The sequence below is a fragment of the Psammomys obesus genome, unplaced genomic scaffold, assembly GCF_907164565.1.
Source record: "Psammomys obesus unplaced genomic scaffold, mPsaObe1.curated_primary_1811, whole genome shotgun sequence".
NCBI classification, from domain to species: domain Eukaryota; kingdom Metazoa; phylum Chordata; class Mammalia; order Rodentia; family Muridae; genus Psammomys; species Psammomys obesus.
In genome coordinates, this window is record NW_026587216.1 from 10,556,540 (window position 1) to 10,575,021 (window position 18,482).

The window sequence follows — 18,482 nt, forward strand, 5'->3', positions numbered from 1 at the left end:
CATTAACTGAAGTTATGCTACTTGAGCTTACAGTGTTTTCCCCAAGAGCCATACAGTATCTTAGAAAAACTTCAGTGCCAGGCCTGGGAAATCTCCCTTTCACATTTTTCATTAGGGAAGTCCACAGGGCTCCCAAACAATATAGATTATTGCTGTTGCCCTTGGGTTGCCTACCAGAACTTGAATGTTAAGACCTCACAACTCCAGACACTACATGCTTTGGCAATAGGACTTGGAGAAATGGAGCTGGAACTGAAACCCATCTCCATGAGGACTGGCTTTCATAGTATTAGAAACATTAGAAGTATACAGCTACTGGGGGTCAATCAATAATCATAACCTGCTGTAAAGACTGAAGACCACCACAGTGACCTACACAGCAAGATATTCAAGTGTGCAGCAGTGATACAGCCATCTAATTGTACTTAAAGCCCATTCAATAGAAGGGCGTCTGTGCTTCATACTGTAGACTTAGCCAACTACCCATGGCTAAGGAGGCCATGAACCCTAGAGATGAATCTCCTACTGCCACTTTCAACTAGCTTCACTCTAATCAGTTAGCTATATTCCTACAGCCAGCCTTTCACCATCCATCAAAGAAGCTTCTTTTTATAGCATATAGAGACCATCAAAGAATTTCACATTTGGTAAAATACAAAGGAGTTGTGACTGTGGGTTGCCCAATTCCAGTTAATACATCTGCAACACAACCTCTATACTTAAGACTCAGAGAACATTATGGAAAAAGGGGGGGGGGGTTGCAGAAATATAGTAAGAGTCATAGACCACAGCTTCTACTGCAAGATAGCGTCCTTTATACATAACAAAGAAGCTGGACACATGAAACCTCATCAAGATCGTTGCCTAAACAAGACCTTCACAATTGCAACAGCAGTTGATATGCCAACATGGTTTGGGGAAATCGTACAAGGCTCACTGCTAGATGAAGAGCCACAGGGAAGTAATGGCTACTGAAGGAGGGAGTATTGAAGGAGGGAGTATCAGTCTTTTCCAGGGAAGACACACATGACAGGTTATCTAATACCAAGTGGTTAGTTCTAAACACATATATATGAACAGCACCATAAGAACTCAGTAGATTATATTTTTACATACATGTGTGTATGTGTGTTTGTGCATATATCTGTCTATCTATATCTATATCTATCTATCTATCTATATATATATGTCATAATAACAAAAAATAGGTCATGAAGTTGGGGATACAAAAAGAGTAGACATGGGTAAGAGGAGGTGGGGAGAGTACTGTAAACAATACTCATGTGCAAAATTTTAATAAAAATAAATTTTAAAAAATCAGTATACAGCACATCAAGGATATCATTTCCCAGAACAATTTATCCATCAGCTTCACCTCAGAGACAAATGATGGTGATTTAGCATTTCTTCTTGTTTTTAAGCTCTTAATGATAGCTTTGAATAATTGCCATTTTTAAGGAAATGTCCATAATTATTCTTAATAAGTTTTATTCATTCAACCATTTTGTTAGTGAGAGAATGAAATTTCAGCAGTAATGCTTTTAAACAAACACATATGTATATGATATACATATACATATCAAATATACTTCAAGATTCATGTGTTTAGATAAAAATATACTTGCTTTATTTAATAATTTTTCTTCTGATCTCTAATGATAATCTATGATTTTAAGTATTTTTCAAAATTTTTTAAGGATCTCTTTTTCAAGTTTTATCTTGGATTGAGTTACAATCTAAGTTTTGCTTTGCTTTATCTACTATATGATTGACATTTCATCATTTGCTTCATTCTTTTATTTCTGTGACCTTTGTGCCTCCATGAAAGGAATGAGTCATACAGAAACCCACGTTCCACTCCCTGTACTATTCCTAGTGTGTAATGCCACCTAACCAAACTATTGTTCTATCTATGACAAGTGAGGTGGGAGCTGCTGTTGCTGGCACTGGACACTTTATTTTATAGTATTTCCAAAACTTTACGATTTGGGCAGAGTGCAGGGAATCTTATAAAAAAGGGGGAAATATAAAGATCTGAAGGGGACATTTGCTCCACAAGGAGAGCAACAGAACCAAAAAATCTGGGCACAGGGGTCTTTTCTGAGACCGATACTCCAACCAAGGACTATGCATGGTGATAATCTAGAACCCCGGCTCAGATGTAGACCATGGCAGCTCAGTGTCCAAGTGGGTTCCCTAGTAATGAGAACAATGACTGTCTGTCATGAACTCAATGGCTGGCTCTTTGATCAACTCCACCTGAGGAAGGAGCAGCCTTACCAGGCCACAGAGGAAAATAATGCAGCCAATCCTGTTGAGACCTGATAGGCTAGAGTCAGAGGGAAGGGGAGGAGGATTGAGAAGGGAAATGGGAGGAGTTGAGGGTTGAGGGGTTGGTGGATTGGGAAGGGATAAAGGAGAGGGCTACAGCTGGGATACAAAGTGAATAAACTGTAATTGATTAAAAAATTAATAAATTTAAAAAACAAATTCAATTAACAAACTAATTTACCAAGTGAAGTTGCATATGCTAAGCACATATCTTTTGACATAAGAATTCCTCCTCTTTCTTTGTTTCTTACTTCTCCCCCACCCTACTCTCTTCCCTCTCATCCCTTTCAGATAAGGTCTCTTGTGTAGTACAAACAGTCCTGCATCTTATCATGTTCCTCAGATTTCCAAGTGTTGGGCTGCAAGCTGATGCAACCATATCCAGCTTTTAAATTCTATTTAAAGACATTTATGACAAGTAATATGTAAAAACATGATTACACAAAAGCACCACCCATCTTGAAAAATATTAAATATCAAATTATATTTCAATATATTAGATATTTAGAAACAGTCTAAAAGTTTATTAATTCATTACTGAGCTTAAATATAAGCATAAAATCATTCCCATAAAACAACTTTGTAAGATTATTTGTTTTATGTCAAAGTACATAGATCCATAGAAATGAAAAACTATATAACAATGTTCACAATTACCATGACATTAAAAACCATGATGAAATAGATTGAGTTAATTCATTTGTATTTCCCATTTTTCTACCATGAGTATAGAGTTTATAAAAGAAAATATTTTATTTTAGTGAAAGGAGGCAGATGAATAATTTGATGTACATAACAGATTGATTATCACAGAATCATACAGTAATGAGATTATTTTTCCCACAGAAGGCATAGCAATGATTCTTATTTAGGGAGATAAATATACAGTAAATACTTTATTCTTCTCCTGGCCCATTCCTGCTCCTATCCTTTCTTCCTCTCCACTTACAAGCAAGGCCATCATGTGCATTTTCTGTGAGCAAATAGGAAAGGTGAAAATGTTTTCAAGTTCGTGTCATGACATCATTTTATCACAAACTCTGGATTTGTGAGAAGGCTCATCAACATCAGTCAGGTGAACAATGTAGGCTGAATAAAAAAATCAGTTTTCCTAACAAATGGTATGCTATACTAGCTAAAAAACTGTTGAACTTTCATAATTTTTATGGGTTCTCTGTTTTCCTATCTATAACACGAGCTAAGTAAGAATTACCATACAGATTTTCATGAGATTTTTTGATTACAAGGTGTGATGTCACTCAAAAAATGATTGTTTCTTCCATGGTCTGTTTCTTCACCTGCAAAACAGTACAAGGCCTCTCAAGTTCATCTGTTGGTAGGCACTCAGATCTTCATGGGGATGGCCGTGTTATCTACTGGACACAGGTAACAGTGTGCACAGAAGAGAAAGATGAAAACACAGAGTAGCTAAAAGTATCACGCATGCATTAAAATTCCTATTGGAAGTTGAATTAGCTAATGCCAGGATTTGTAGAAGGGAGAAATTTATGGAAATTTCAGCCGTCTTACAGTGTTGCTTCCCCAGCTGACTCCATCAGGAAGGAGATCCTTCAAAATATTCAGGAGCTGCCTTTCAACCCAGCCTTCCCGATTTCATTACTTACTTGAACATCATCATCTCTTACAAAGTAAATAAAACTAAATTATTCAGGTGTTCCTTATTTTTTTTAGCCTCAGACTTATGATGCTGCCTGACCTAAAAGATAATTTTATCTGACTAAGTTATAGATCATTAAGCTGAAAAAAAAAGTTTGCCTTACTGCTGTTTTTCCATCTTGCCCCATCTTGTCTCATTAGCAGAAACTGATTGAGCATGAAGGTGTTCTCTGGCTGTCAGTAGATAAAGTAGGTACTCTTGGCTTTCATCTGTTCTGAATTCTCCTTGTCTCATTATCTTCCCAAGGTCGAATTCTCTGACATAGAGGCCGCTTGCTTAGCACTCCATCCTGGCAATTATCTGCCAAGTGACTTTAACCACAATAAGGTTTCTCAGCAGCAGCAGCATGGTAGTATGGGCACCAGAATCCCTGATCGGAGCAATGAATCCCTAAACTCTTTCTCAGATATTACAGAATCAAAGATCAACGTGGTTTATTCAGGGTTGCAGCCTGTTAGTTCCAAAGCCCCATCCAATTTTGATATACTGATAATTTCATGCAGATCATAGAGACATGATGATCAGTCTATTTTATATTGGGGCAGTTTATTACCACACTTGGTGGGGGAGGCTCATTCTTAAAAGTGTTTGGTGTTTCGGTGAATATAAGCGCAAAGCTACATAGTCTTGATTCATAAATCTGTCTTCCTTTCTCTGTTAGTAATAACTGCAAGATTACTCCTGCCTGCCTTTGCGAGATTGTCAGGTTGGGCTGAGTAAGGAGAGAATGTTTCAGGCACATGCCCTGGGAACATTCTTCCAAGAAGAGTTATTAGGGAAAGTGAATTTTGTCACATTAACTGTCTGACAAAGTTCCTTAGAGACTATATTATTTTGTAAAGAATGTCAGTAAGAAAAAGAAAGAAACATACTTTTAATCCAAACTCTTTAGAGCCAGGTCTGGTTAGAGGCCACAGTTCCCTTTGTGTATTTGGAGATGAATCTCAGCCATTTATTCAATGTTCAGGAACACACAGCTGCTAAATAACTTTATAAGTAGGAATTAAAGTTCCCGTCAGTTTAAATGCCAGTGCATTAAAACTACTCATGTCTTCTTCCATACTGGAAATATATGTGTAAATGTACACTTCTCTTTGTGGAGGAGGAGTGACCAGTTCATCTGGGTGGTGTCCAGACCAACAAGCAGCAGGATATAAAGTGTGAGCCTTCTGCAAGTTAAATACTCAGCTCAACAGGAGAAGGCAAGCCATCTGTCCTCTTTTTAAGGCAAACCTATCACTTTTCTGTGCTCCAGAAAGGGATAAAAGGCAGTATACTCCCTGCACTCTTCAAACTCGCAGATCTCAGGGTTCTCTGTTCAGAACTTACCTGGGTCCCATAGAAACGTCCATTTTGATCTCATCACAAAATACTCAAAACAAGAGCATGAGCTATTCCCTGCTCCTTATCTAGCTGTAAACCTAAATAAAAAACCGGGGGGGGGGGGGGCAGTCCGAAGAAATATTCTCTGGTAAAGCATCTGGTAATCACAGAGCATGGCTCCAATAGCATACATATGTATGTAAGAGCAGTAAGAGGTCACAGCCCTATAGGCTTCTAAAAGTATGTAAGGCTCTAAATGACATGTAGCTTAAATTTCTGTTCATTTTTTTGCATCCTTAATATTTGTGTCTGCACATATTTTGGGTGGTATAGGAGTGGTATAGCTGGATCCAGAGGAAGCACTATTATTAATTGTTTGAGAAAGTGCCAGATTGTTTTCCAAAGTGGTTGTACTAGTTTACATTCCCACCAGCAACAGAGAAGGGGTCCTCTTCCTCCACACCTTCTCCAGCATGTGTTGTCACTTGAGTTTTGATATTGCCATTCTGATGGGTGTGAGTTGAAATCTCAGGATAGTTTTGATTTGCATTTCCCTGAAGACTAAGGAACCTGAGCTTTTCTTAAAGAGTTTCTCTGCAGTTCGATATTCTTCTACAGAGAATTCTCTGTTTAGCTTTGTTTTTTCAATTGGATTGCTTGATGTGTTGCTGTTTAACTTCTTTAGTTCGTTATATATTCTGGATATTAGACCTCTGTCAGATATAGGGTTGGTGAAGATCCTTTTGCAGTCTGTAGGCTGTAGTTTTGTTCTGATGAGTGTCCTTTGTTTTACAGAAACTTTTCAGTTCCCTGAGGTCCCATTTATTGATTGTTGACCTTAGAGTCTGTGTTTTCTGCCTTATTTGCAAAATCACCTGGAATACACTAGAGGTTTCTCTACATCATAATTTTGCATAATTAGTAAATAACAGTATTTAGAAATGAATAAGGTAAATGAGTGTCATTTCATGATTTAAAAATAATACTATTTCATAGAGTTAGGGGATATCTTAGGGGTTTTGTTGCTGTGATATAATACTATGACCAAAAGGCACTTGGTGAAAAATGTTTGTTTCAGCATACAGCTTGTAGCCTGTTATCCAGAGAAGTCAAGCAGGAGAGGAACCTGGAGGCAAAAACTGAAACAGAAGTAGTGGCTGCTTACTGGCTTTCTCACCAAGGTTTGCTCAGCCTGCTTCTTAAGGCCTTCAAGGATGCCTGCCCAGGGGTAACACTTCGTAAAACACTGGACACATACACACAAGTCACTATGTAAGAAAGTGTCCCCTCAGGTCAACTTTATAGAAGCTTTTTTTTTTTTTGCGATTCCTTCTTTCAAAATAATCCTAGCCTGTGTCACACTGACATAAGACCTAGCACAGAGAGACTAACCTGTTGTTAAATTTTGATTAGGCTTTGACATGGTTCTCATGGCTTTTAGCTTCTTAGAAGACTAGACCCACATGTAAGGCACATCTATCATGACATAAGAAGGTAGGAGCTTCAAATGATGGCCAGGTCATTGTCTGCATCACTAGAATATAAAATATTGAATGCATTCTTCAAATATGCTGGTCCCAGAGTGGTGAAAAAATCTGTGCTTCTCCTTGTTGTTTGTTTATTTTGTTTTTAAACACACATGTGAATTGACTATATTCTGTAAAGCTCAGTTTTATCTATCAAGATATTTATCAAGATATATAGTGGTAATGATAAATGAGACTTAATGAATCCTATGGCAGACGATATGCTGAACATTTAAATGTGTCTCATTGTATCCTCCCAATATTCCAATGACAGAAGTACACTAATAAATCCCACTTTTATATTAACAGTACTTAATATTTTATAATACCTCACATAGATGGTAAGTGTTTTAATCAAGATTTAAAAAGAGACCTGGCATGAGAGGTACATTGAGAAAGATTTAGCCTGTGAGAGATAGAATGTTTTCACTCCTTGGTCACTAAAATGCACCAAGACAAGGAGTAAAATGTTTTCATCTGAACAGTTTTAATATGCTTTATTCTCTTTAATATTCTTTGTACATTGGCTTTTTTTTTCACTATTGCGTACCCTAAATTAAGTGAGAGAAACCAATAAAGGTGATAAAATATGCATTTATATCATTTTTGTTCTAAGAAGTTAGAATCAAGGGGCCTTATGAGTGTAATCATGATAACCACGTTAAATAGACCCATGCAGAAGACTGTTCGGAGGGACAACATAGGATTTGTTTGCAATAAGACTCCTTTCACTAACAAGCTATTGTTTTATTTATAAACTTAGTAGTATTCTGTTTTAACAGGAAAATCTTCTTTTCCAGCAAGCAGAGAAGGAAGGTACATTGAGAGCCTTATATGCCCTGGATTTTCTCTTTCTAGAGCTTTCATTCTTTATGTTTGTCCTTTAAGATCTCCTGATCTTAGACAGGAAACCCAAGGAGAATCTATTACCACAAAACAGCAGGAGTCTTATCACATCACTTGACAGTATCACTTTAGTTAATGTTGACTTAGTGTTTCTATTATAAACTCAATTTATTGAAGATGGGGAGGGCAGAGAGGAGGAATGGGATCATAAGTCAACCCAGGGAAATGACATGAGGCTGAAAGCAGGTGGCCAACCAGGGTAGAACTTTTAAGCCATGACACTTATGGGAACTATAATTCATCTATTCTCTGTACTTACATTATTCAAATAAGGTAGCACAAGCATCTAAAAGGTTAATATAGAACCAATGACTTTGCCTATTAAAGCACCTCCTCCCTTTTACTTATCAGAATACATAATTCAAGTAAGAAAAAAGTTAATAAGAAAGAAAATAAACAAGGAAACCGAACCAAGTTAAAGTGTTCTTTCCTCCATATTCTTTTCCTGAATATGGAGGAAAAGTATGTCTTGGGCTGATTCCTGAGGAATTTTTCGAGTTCCTTTACCCTAAAACTGGTGTAATAAGAAGCTATGTGCTTGGAACTGGGCTTTGTTTGTAATTTTTTTATCTAAAGAAATATATGTGGTTACCCCAGAGACCTCTCAGTAGTAAGATTGATGGTCTGTGTGATTAAGGAATAGAGTGCCTCTATTGGAGAATTTATTGATAAACTTAATGACCAAAATAATTGCTCAACTAGAAGAAAGCAGTTGACCTTCAAACAAATCCAGGAAGCAATTTACAAGGAGAATGCACAGCAGGCATTGGTTCAGAGGTGCTAGTACTTCTTTGACATTCAGAGGAATGTCGCTTGAAGGTCGCTTACTGAGAACAGCTATATAGAGCATATAAGGAGGTATAGAATTGCGTGGATTATCACATTTCTGAACAGGAGATGATGGGCCTCAAGGAGCAAGGGCACGTGATAGACTAGGTAGAGAAGCATGTGGTACAGAGCATTTCTGCACAGCAGGAAAGGGAGACCATAGCCAAGTCATTCACGATCTAAAGTGGCTATGAAAGAAGGTTCAAGCTCAGCCAGTTATGCAAATGTATCTACCTCACTTGAGATGGCCAGAGATGAACTTTTACAGTGTACCTTTCCTAAATAATGATCAAAGTCTGTTTAGTGGCTTAACTGTATTGATCAGTAATCTATTACTGATCCTATGCTCTGTATCTGGAGTTGTCAGGTGATCACTTTTGAATAAGCAATTTACAGAAACTTGCTGCCCAAATAAATTACCAAGTTATAGTTGAAACTTGTAATTAGTTATACCATCTTACATTAAAATGGCATTTGAAACAGAAAAACATAGATAGAGGCTAGATAAATAGATGATAGATAGACAGAGGGATGATTAATGATAGGTTGATGATATATGAATAGATGATTGAGAGAAATATGATAGATTCATAGTGATCATAGACAGATAATAGATATATAGATGATAGATAGTGATGACAGACAGATGATAGAGATAGATGATACATAGGTAGTGATAATAGACTGATAATAGATCAATGAAAGATAGATAGATGAGAGACAAATACATGATAGATAGTGATGATAGATGATAGAGATAGATAATAGAAGATAAATGATAAATAGGTGGATGATAGATAAAAAGATAGATGATAGGTAGGTAGATGGGTCATAAATAGATGATAGTGTTATCTCTGGGCAGTCTTTGGCCCTCTCAGTCTCTCCCTGGGAACTGTACCTTAGAGTTGAGAATTGATTTTGCTCAAAGTATCACCAAGGTGCTTCACAAATATTTCCCTTCAGAAGTCTCCATTCACTAAGTATTTCCATAAAGCAATAACTTCCAGCCAGTGTGTCACAGTACCTGAAAAACAAATCACAGGAAAAAGGAAAAGTGCTATCCTGTTCATTTATAGAAGAAACAAGGCAAGACATTTAAAGAGACTCAAGTGCAGAGTAAATACAGCTCTGCTTACCACAAGAAACGTGCTAGATTCCCACTCAGTTGTAGTTTAGTACTTTAGAGCAACAACAGCTCATGTAGCTTTCCTAGGAGAACTTTTGCTCCATACTGGTAGAGTTAAATACTCCTTTAGCAAGTTCACCTAGATAAAAAAAAAAAAGACTGCCTTGGTCACAGCTTGCAACACAAAAACACACATTTATTTTTATTCTTTGATAGTTTCCTATAGGTACATGTTTAATTTTAGGAATTTTTTTACACCACTGATTCTCTCTTATCACCTCCCTCCAATGTTCCATTGGAAATTTTCTCCCTTCTATTTTCATGTTTTCTTTTTTAGTATGATCCCTGGAGCTTAATAGAATTTTTTTTTTTTTTGTAACAGCGTGAGTAGGAGGCTAATTGCTAGAACATAGTCAACTGAGTGGTGGTGTGGTGGTGGTACCATTAAAATAAGAATTACATCTGAGGCTTAGCAGTCATGAAAAGCAAGCCAGTAAGCAGTGATCATTTGTGACTTCTGCATCAATTCCTACATCTCAATTCCTGTCTTAAGGCAAATCCTTGCCCTGATTTTCCTGGATGATGGATTATAAACTGTCAGATGACATTAAACCTTTCCTCCACAAATTGCTTTTGGTCACGGTGCTTTATCACAACAATAGAAATTCTAACTAAGACAGTAAGAATCTTGATGCCTTTTCTTGCCTAGCAGCCTGCATATCTCCTCCTGGTACTGTGAAAGGGATACAACTTTCAGCTTGGTTTCTCTAGGTCCTATGGCCAAACTTCATGATGTCTTTAGAAATACGGTCTCCAATTAAGTATTGGTGGACAGTCAAAAGTAACAAGAAGAACTTGAATTGTTTTGGGACACTCTGAGACCTCAGTGTTTAAAATGTAAGACTGGCAACACTCCAGTGTATGTCTCTAATATAACAAAATGAGTTTACTTATATATTATAATATAAAAATATATTATAGGTGTACCACACAATCCTACAGGACAAGCAATTGTTGAAAGATTCTATCATGCTTTCACAAAGATGCTTAATGAGTCCAAGGTGGGAGTGGCTAGCACGCCCTGTATCTGAGGGGCACAGGGTCTGAAACTCCAAAACTGGCGAGTGAAGGGGCAGCTGAAGCCAGAACATCAACATTGAATCTTCCTGGGCAAGAGCGGACAGCCTGTGAGCTGGGACAGTTTGGATCCAGGTGGAAGTCTCTGGGGACTGAAAGTGGTGAATATTCAACACCCCTGCACTTCTCCTTGTACCAAGCAAGGTTCTGCTTGCTTGGCAGAGGTGCAAGCAGTGGCTGCTGCCTCAAGCATAGACCTCCCTGCTCAGCAGAGGCAGTAGTGGTTGCCGCAAGCATGAATCTTTGAGCTCAGTGACTGAGATTGCAGAGGAGGCTACTGCAAGTACTGGCCTCCCTACCCGGTCTCCAAAAAGTGGACATCATTGAGTTGATGAATCTCCTAGATTCTCATTTACCCCTGTGGGCCCAAATCTGAGAGTAGAGAACAGGAGGAACCCCTATGCATTCTGATTAGGCCTGCAAGCCAGTGAGTACGCCTTCTAGTGAGTGTGCGCAGAAACCCACGACCAGGGTCACTCTACTCTAGCAGCCAGACATCGGATCTCTCTCCGCCCACACCCCCACTGTGGGCAACATAGGGATCCTTGGGACAGTGTTCTCAACATTGGAATCCATGTTCTGAGGGTCTACCAGTGAATTACAGGCAAACAATTCCTGGAGCCAAAACAATTTGAAAACCAGGAAGACAGTATGACAGGCTTGTAGGCCACTGAGGTATTCAGGGCACCTGAACATGCACATTGTGCTCAAGAACAGTACCAACCCCCCCCCCCCCCGGGCTTAAGCCCCACCCTTCCAGGCATCTACTCACTCTAGCACCCTGTCCTTCAAGGCACACTTCCAAGCAAATGCCCATACTTGCAAACATGAGCCTGTGATCTTCCTCCCTTAGCTAAAACTGAAAAACCAACACCCACTCTTGAACCAGTGGACATCTCTCATCTTCCTGAAGAATACTCAAGACCAGAGACAGAGGGACTCAGTTTGAAGTACAGACTCCAGGAACAGACTGCAAACTTTACTGATAAACAGATGGCTAGAGGTCAGGGTAAGAATACATCCAACAAAAATCAGGATATCACCCTGCACAAAACTAAGGTCCAAGTGGATCAAGGACTTCAACATAAAACCAGGCACATTAAATCGGGTAGAAGAAAAAGTGGGGAGGAGTCTAGAACTCATTGGCACAGGAGACAACTTCCTGAACAGAACACCAACAGCGCAAGCTCTAAGAGCAACAATCAATAAATAGGACCTCATGAAACTGAAAAGCTTCTGTAAAACAAAAGACACTGTCGTCAAAACAAAATGACAGCCTACAAATTGGGAAAGGATCTTCACCAACCCTATATTTGACAGAGGACTAATATCCAGTATATAAAAAGAACTCAAGAAGTTAAAAAGCAACAAATCCAGTAATCCAATTAAAAAATGGGGTATGGAGCTAAACAGAGAACTCTCTGTAGAAGAATGTAGACTGGCAGAGAAACACTTAAAGAACTGTTCAATGTCCTTAGCCATCAGGGAGATGCAAATCAAAATGACCCTGAGATTTCACCTTACACCCATCAGAATGGCTAAGATCAAAAACTCAAGTGACAACACATGCTGGAAAGGCTGTGGAGAAATCCTCCTCTATTGCTGTTGGGAATAGACTTGTACAACCATTTTGGAAATCAATCTGGTGCTTTCTCAGACAATTAGGAATAGTGCTACCTCAAGATCCAGCTAAACCACTCCTAGGCATATATCCAAAAATATGCTCAAGTACACCGTAAGGACATTTGTTCAATATATGTTTGTAGCAGCTTTATTCATAATAGATGGAACCTGGAAATAACCCAGATACCCTTCAACAGAGGAATGGATACCGAAATTGTGGTAAAGTTACACAATGGAATACTACTCATTAATTAAAGACAAGAAAATCATGAAATTTGCAGGCAAATGGTGGGAACTAGAAAAGATCATCCTGAGTGAGGTATTCCAGAAGCAGAAAGACACACACGGCATATACTCACTTATAAGTGGATACTAGACCTATAAAATAGGAAAAACATATTAAAATCTGTACACCTAAAGAAGCTAAACAAGAGAACCTGGGTAGATGATCAATTCTTACTTATAAGACAAATGGAATGGATATTGGAAGTAGGAGAAAATGAGAAGCAGGATAGGAGCCTACCATAGAGGGCCTCTGGAAGACTCTACCTAGCAGTGTATCAAAGCAAATGCTCAGACTCATGGCCAAACTTTGGGCAGAGTGCAGGGAATCATATGAAATAAGAGAGAGTTAGTAAGACCTGGAGAAAACAGGAGCTCCACAAGGACCAAATATATCTGGGCACAGGGGTCTTTTGTGAGACTCCAACCAAGGACTCAGGGTAGTTTTAATTTGCATTTCCCTGATAACTAAGGAAGTTGAACCTTACTTTAAGTGTTTCTCTGCCATTAATATAGAGAATTCTCTGTTTACCTCTGTACCCATTTTTAATTGGATTATTTGAGTTGTTGCTCTTTAACTTCATGAGTTGTTTATATATTTTGGATCTTAGCCCTCTGTCAGATATTTGGTTGGTGAAGATCCTTTCCCAACTTGTAAGCTGTCATTTTGTTCTGATGACAGTGTCTTTTGCTTTACAGAAGCTTTTCTGTTTCATGAGGTCCCATTTATTGATTGTTGTTCTTAGAGCCTGTGCTGTTGGTATTGTGTTCAGGAAGTTGTCGCCTGTGCCAATGAGTTCAACCTCTTCCCCACTTTTTCTTCTAAAGATTTAGTGTATCTGACTTTACACTAAAGTGAGATCTTTGATCTACGTGGACTTCAGTTTAGTGAAGGATGACAGGATGATAAATACAGATCTATTTGTATTTTTCTACATATAGGCATCCAGTTAGACCAGCACCATTTGTTGAAGATGCTTTCTTTTTTCCATTGTATGGTTTTGGCTTCTTTGTCAAAAATCAAGTATCTGTAAGTGTACAGGTTTATTTCTGGGTCTTCTTTTTTATTATATTGATCTATATCATTCTGTTTCTATGCCAGTACCATGCAGTTTTTATTACTATTGCTCTGTAGCAGCTTCAGATCAGGGATGGATATACCTTGAGACGATCTGTTCTTTTGGCAATTCTGGGTTTTTAGTTTATCCATATGAAGTTGAGAATTTTTCTTTCCAGTCCTGTACATAATTGTGTTGGTATTTTGATGGTAATTGCATTTTAATCTGTACATTGCTTTTGGGAGCATGGCCATTTACACTATGTTAATTCTACCGATCCATGAGCATGGGAGACCTTTCCATCTTCTGATATCTTCTTCAATTTTTTTTCAGAGACTTGAAGTTTTTTTCAAACAGCTCTTTCACTCGCTTGGTTAGAGTCACACCAAGGTACTTTATATTATTTGTGGCTATTGTCAAGGGTGTAGTTTCCCTAATTTCTTTCTCAGCTCTTTTGTCTTTCATATACAGGAGGGCTACTGATGTTTTTTTCTTAGTTAAGTTTGTTTCCAACCACTGTGCTGAAGGTGTTTATCAGCTGAAGGAGTTCTACGGTTGAACTTTGGGGGTCACTCATGTATATTATTATATCATCAGCAAATAGTGATACTTTGCCTTCTTCCTTTCTGATCTTTATCCTCTTGTCTCCTTTAGTTGTCTTATTGCTCAAGTTAGGACTTCAAATACTATGTTGAAGAGATACTGAGAGAGTGGGCAGCCTTACCCTGTCCCTGATTCCAGTGGGATTGATTTAAGTTTCTCTCAGGTTGGTATGATGTTGGCTATTGGCTTGTTGTATATTGTCTTTACTATGATTTATGTATGTGCCATGTATCACTGATATCTCCTAGACTTTAAGCATGTATGGGCATTGGGTTTTGTAAAATGCTTTCTGGCATCTAAGGAGATGATTGTGTGGCTTTTCTTCTTCACTTTGTTTATATGGTGGATTACAGTAATGCATTTCTATATATTGAACCACACCTGCAAGCCTGAGATGAAGCCTACTTGGTCATGGTGGATGATATATTTTATGTGTTCTTGGATGTGGTTTGAAAGCATTTTATTGAGTATTTTTGCACCAATGTTTGTAAGAGAAATAGGTCTGAAATTCTCTCTCTCTTTTTTTTTTTTTTTGTGCAGTTTAGGTATCAAGGTGACTGTGGCTTCACAGAATGAGTGGTAATGTCCCTTCTGTTTCTATTTTGTATAATAGGCTGAAGAGAATTGGGGTTAACCCTTTTTATGGAACAGAGACTTTTGATGACTGCTTCTATTTTCTTGGGGGATTAGGACTATTTAATATATTTGCCTGATCTTTCTTTAATTTTGCTAAATGGAATCTATCAAGAAAACTGTCCATTTTATTCAGATTTTCAAAGTTTGTAGCATATTGGATTTTGTAGTAAGACCTAATGATTGTTTGCATTTCCTCAGTGTCTGTGGTTATGCGCCCCTTTTTGTTTCTGATTTTGCTGCTTTGAATAGTTTATCTCTGCCTTTTTGTGAATTGACTAAGGGTTTGTCTATCTTGTTGATTTTCATTGAATTTTGGGAAGTCTCTAATTTCTTTTTTAATTTCTTCCCTGACCAATCTGTCATTGAGTTGAGAATTATTTAGTTTCCATGTGTATGTAGGCTTTTTGTCATTTCTATTGTTGAGGTCCAATTTTAGGCCGTGGTGGTCTAATAGGAGATTATTTTGATTTTTTTTGTTCTTATACTTTTTTATTTTAATTAATTAGAGTTTATTCACTTTGTATCCCCCTGTACCTCCCTCCCTCCTCCCCTCCCAATCCCACCTTCCCTCCATCTTCCCCACCTGTGCCCCTACCCCAGTCCACTGATAAGGGACTTCCCTCTGATCCAAGTCTATCAGGTCTCATCAGGAGTGGCTGCATTGTCTTTCTCTGTGGCCTGGTTAGGCTGCTCCCCCCTCAGGACAAGGTAATCAAAGAGCAGGCCAATCAGTTCCTGTCAGAGACAGTCCCTGTCCCCATTACTATGGAACCCACTTGGACACTGAACTGCCATGGGCTACCTCTGTGCAGGGGTTCCAGGCCATCTACATGAGGTGTCATTGGCTTAAATATCAGTCTCAGAAAACAGACTTTTGTCCAGACTTTATGAATCTGTTGCTGTCCTTGTGGAGCTCCTGTCCTCTCCAGGTCTTACTATCTTCAACTTCTTTCATAAGATTCCCTGCACTCTGCCCAAAGTTTGGCCATGAGTCTCAGCATCTGCCTTAATACCCTGCAGGGTAGAGCCTTTCAGAGGCTCTCTGTGGCAGGCTCCTGTACTGTTCCCTGTTTTCTCCCTCCTCTGATGTCCATCCTCTTTGCCTTTCTGAATGGTGATTGAGCATCTTATTTTTATCTTCTTATATCTGTTGATGCTTACTTTGTGCCCAAAATTATGGTCAATTTTTGAGAAAGTTCTCTTATCTACTGAAAAGGAGGTACACCTTTTTGAGTTTTGGTAAAAAGTTCTGTAGACATCTCTTAGTTCCATTTTATTTAGGTCCTCTGTAAGTGTCATTATTTCCCTATTTAGCTTCTGTCTAGGTGATCTGTCCTTGGTCAAAGTGGAGTGTTGAAGTCTCCCACTATTAAGGTGTGGGATTAATGTGTCATTTCAGCTTTGATAATGTTTAATTTACAAATGCAGATGTTTGGAGATCTAATCACACAGGGTATGTGAGGGGCACAAGATCCTAAACTCTGAAATTGGGAGTGGAGGGAGAGCTGAAGCCAGAACATTGACATTGAGGCTTCCTCTTCGACAGGGTACAACCCATGAGCTGAGTCTAATTGGATCTAGGTCATCCATGGATGTCTCTGGGGACTGAGAGTAGTGAATATTCAACCACCCTGCAGTTCCCCTTGACCCAAGCCTGGACTTCCATCTTCAGTGGCCTGCAGTACCCTCTGCTCTGAACATGGGCCTCCTTAGAAAGCAGAGGCAGGTCTCCCAGTTTGTGTTGGTGGTAGGGCTAAAGGCCTCCCAGGTCTGCAGGTGGCTGGGTCAAACAGGGCCTCCCAGTGGGTGACTCTACTGGCCTCCCAGGTCTGCAGCAGTGGTGGAAAGCTGTACATGCCTCCCAGGACCTCCCAGCCAGTGGCTGTACCAGCCTTCCAGATCTGCAGCAGTGGCAGCGGGATGGAAGCTAGCCGTAACAGGAACCTCAATGCTCTCTGACTTAAACAACAAAAGTGGCTACCCCAACTAAGTGTCTCCCTTCCCAGCGGACACCACTGAGCTGATGGATCTCCTATACTCTCATTTGTCCTTGCAAGTCCAAATCTGAGAATAGAGAACAGGGGAACCCTTGTACTTTCTGTTTAGGCCTGCTACTGAGTGAGTACCCTTCAAGTGAGTGCATGCAGAACCCCAGATCCAGGGTCCTTCTACTTTGGCAGCCAGACATCAGATCTGTCCCACCTACATACCCACTGTGGGCAACATAGGAATCCTTGGGAACATTGAAGCCCATGTTCTATGGGTCTGCCAGTAGAGTCCAGGCAAACAATTCCAGGATCCCAGACAGATCTGAACACCAGGAGGATAGTATGACAGGCCTGAGTAGGCCTCAGTAGGCTACTGAGATATTCAGGGCATCTGTGCATATGCATTACATCTGAGAACAGCACCAGAGCCCATACCCCCTCCTGCCCTTAAGCCTCACATTTCAGGCATATGCATGCTTTATCACCCTATACTCCAGGGCACACTTCCATGCACACACTAGCACAAGCTCACCCCAACTTGTGCATCTGTGCCTGTGACTATCCACCTTTCTTGGGTGCAGTTGATTTCATTGGATTGGAGTTTTCCTTCTACTATCTCCTGTAGGGCTACATTGCTGTGTAGACATTGTTTAAGTTTAGTTTTGTCATGGAATATTTCTTTTCTCCATCTATGTTGATTGAAAGTTTTGCTGGGTATAGTAGTCTGGGTTGGCATCTGTGGTCTCTTAGAGTCTGCATGACATCTCTCCAGGCCCTTGTGTCTTTCATTGTTTCTGATGAGAAGTCTGATGTGATTCTGGTGGGTCTACCTTTATATGTTACTTGGCCTTTTTCCCTTGTTGCTTTTAATATTTTTTCTTTGTTCTGTAGATTTAGTGTTTTGACTATTATGTGATGTGAGGAGTTTCTTTGGTGTTCTGTAGGCCTCTTGTATATTTATGGACATCTCTTTCTTTAATTTGGGAGAATTTTCTTCTATGGTATTCTTAAAAATATTTTCTGGACCTTGAAGACTGGAATCTTCTTTTTTGTCTATTCCTATTATTCTTAGATTTCATCTTTTCATGGTGTCCTTGATAAATTGGATGTTTTGTGTTTGGAACTCAATGTTGTGTATTTGGAATTCAATGAAAATGAAGATACAACTTACCCAAACTTAGGGGACACAATGAAAGCAGTGTTAAGAGGAAAGTTCAGAATACTAATTGCCTCCAGAGAGAAGTTTGAGACATCTCATACAAGCAACTTAAAGGCACACCTAAAAGCCACCTCCCCCCCCCAAAAAAAGAAGCAGACACACCCAAGAGGAGTATATGGTTGGAAAGAAGCAAACTCAGAGCTGAAATTAATGAATTAGAAACAAAGAACACAAAGAATCAATGAGACCAAACAGCTCAATCTCCAAGTGGTTTCCTA

The 18,482-nt window shown here is 39.1% G+C and overlaps 1 pseudogene; it reads left to right on the top strand.

The window, feature by feature from the left end:
• Positions 1 to 840: 840 nt before the first annotated feature.
• LOC129673674 (ATP synthase F(0) complex subunit B1, mitochondrial-like) lies at positions 841 to 8,963 on the top strand (annotated as a pseudogene).
• The last annotated feature ends 9,519 nt before the right edge of the window (positions 8,964 to 18,482 follow it).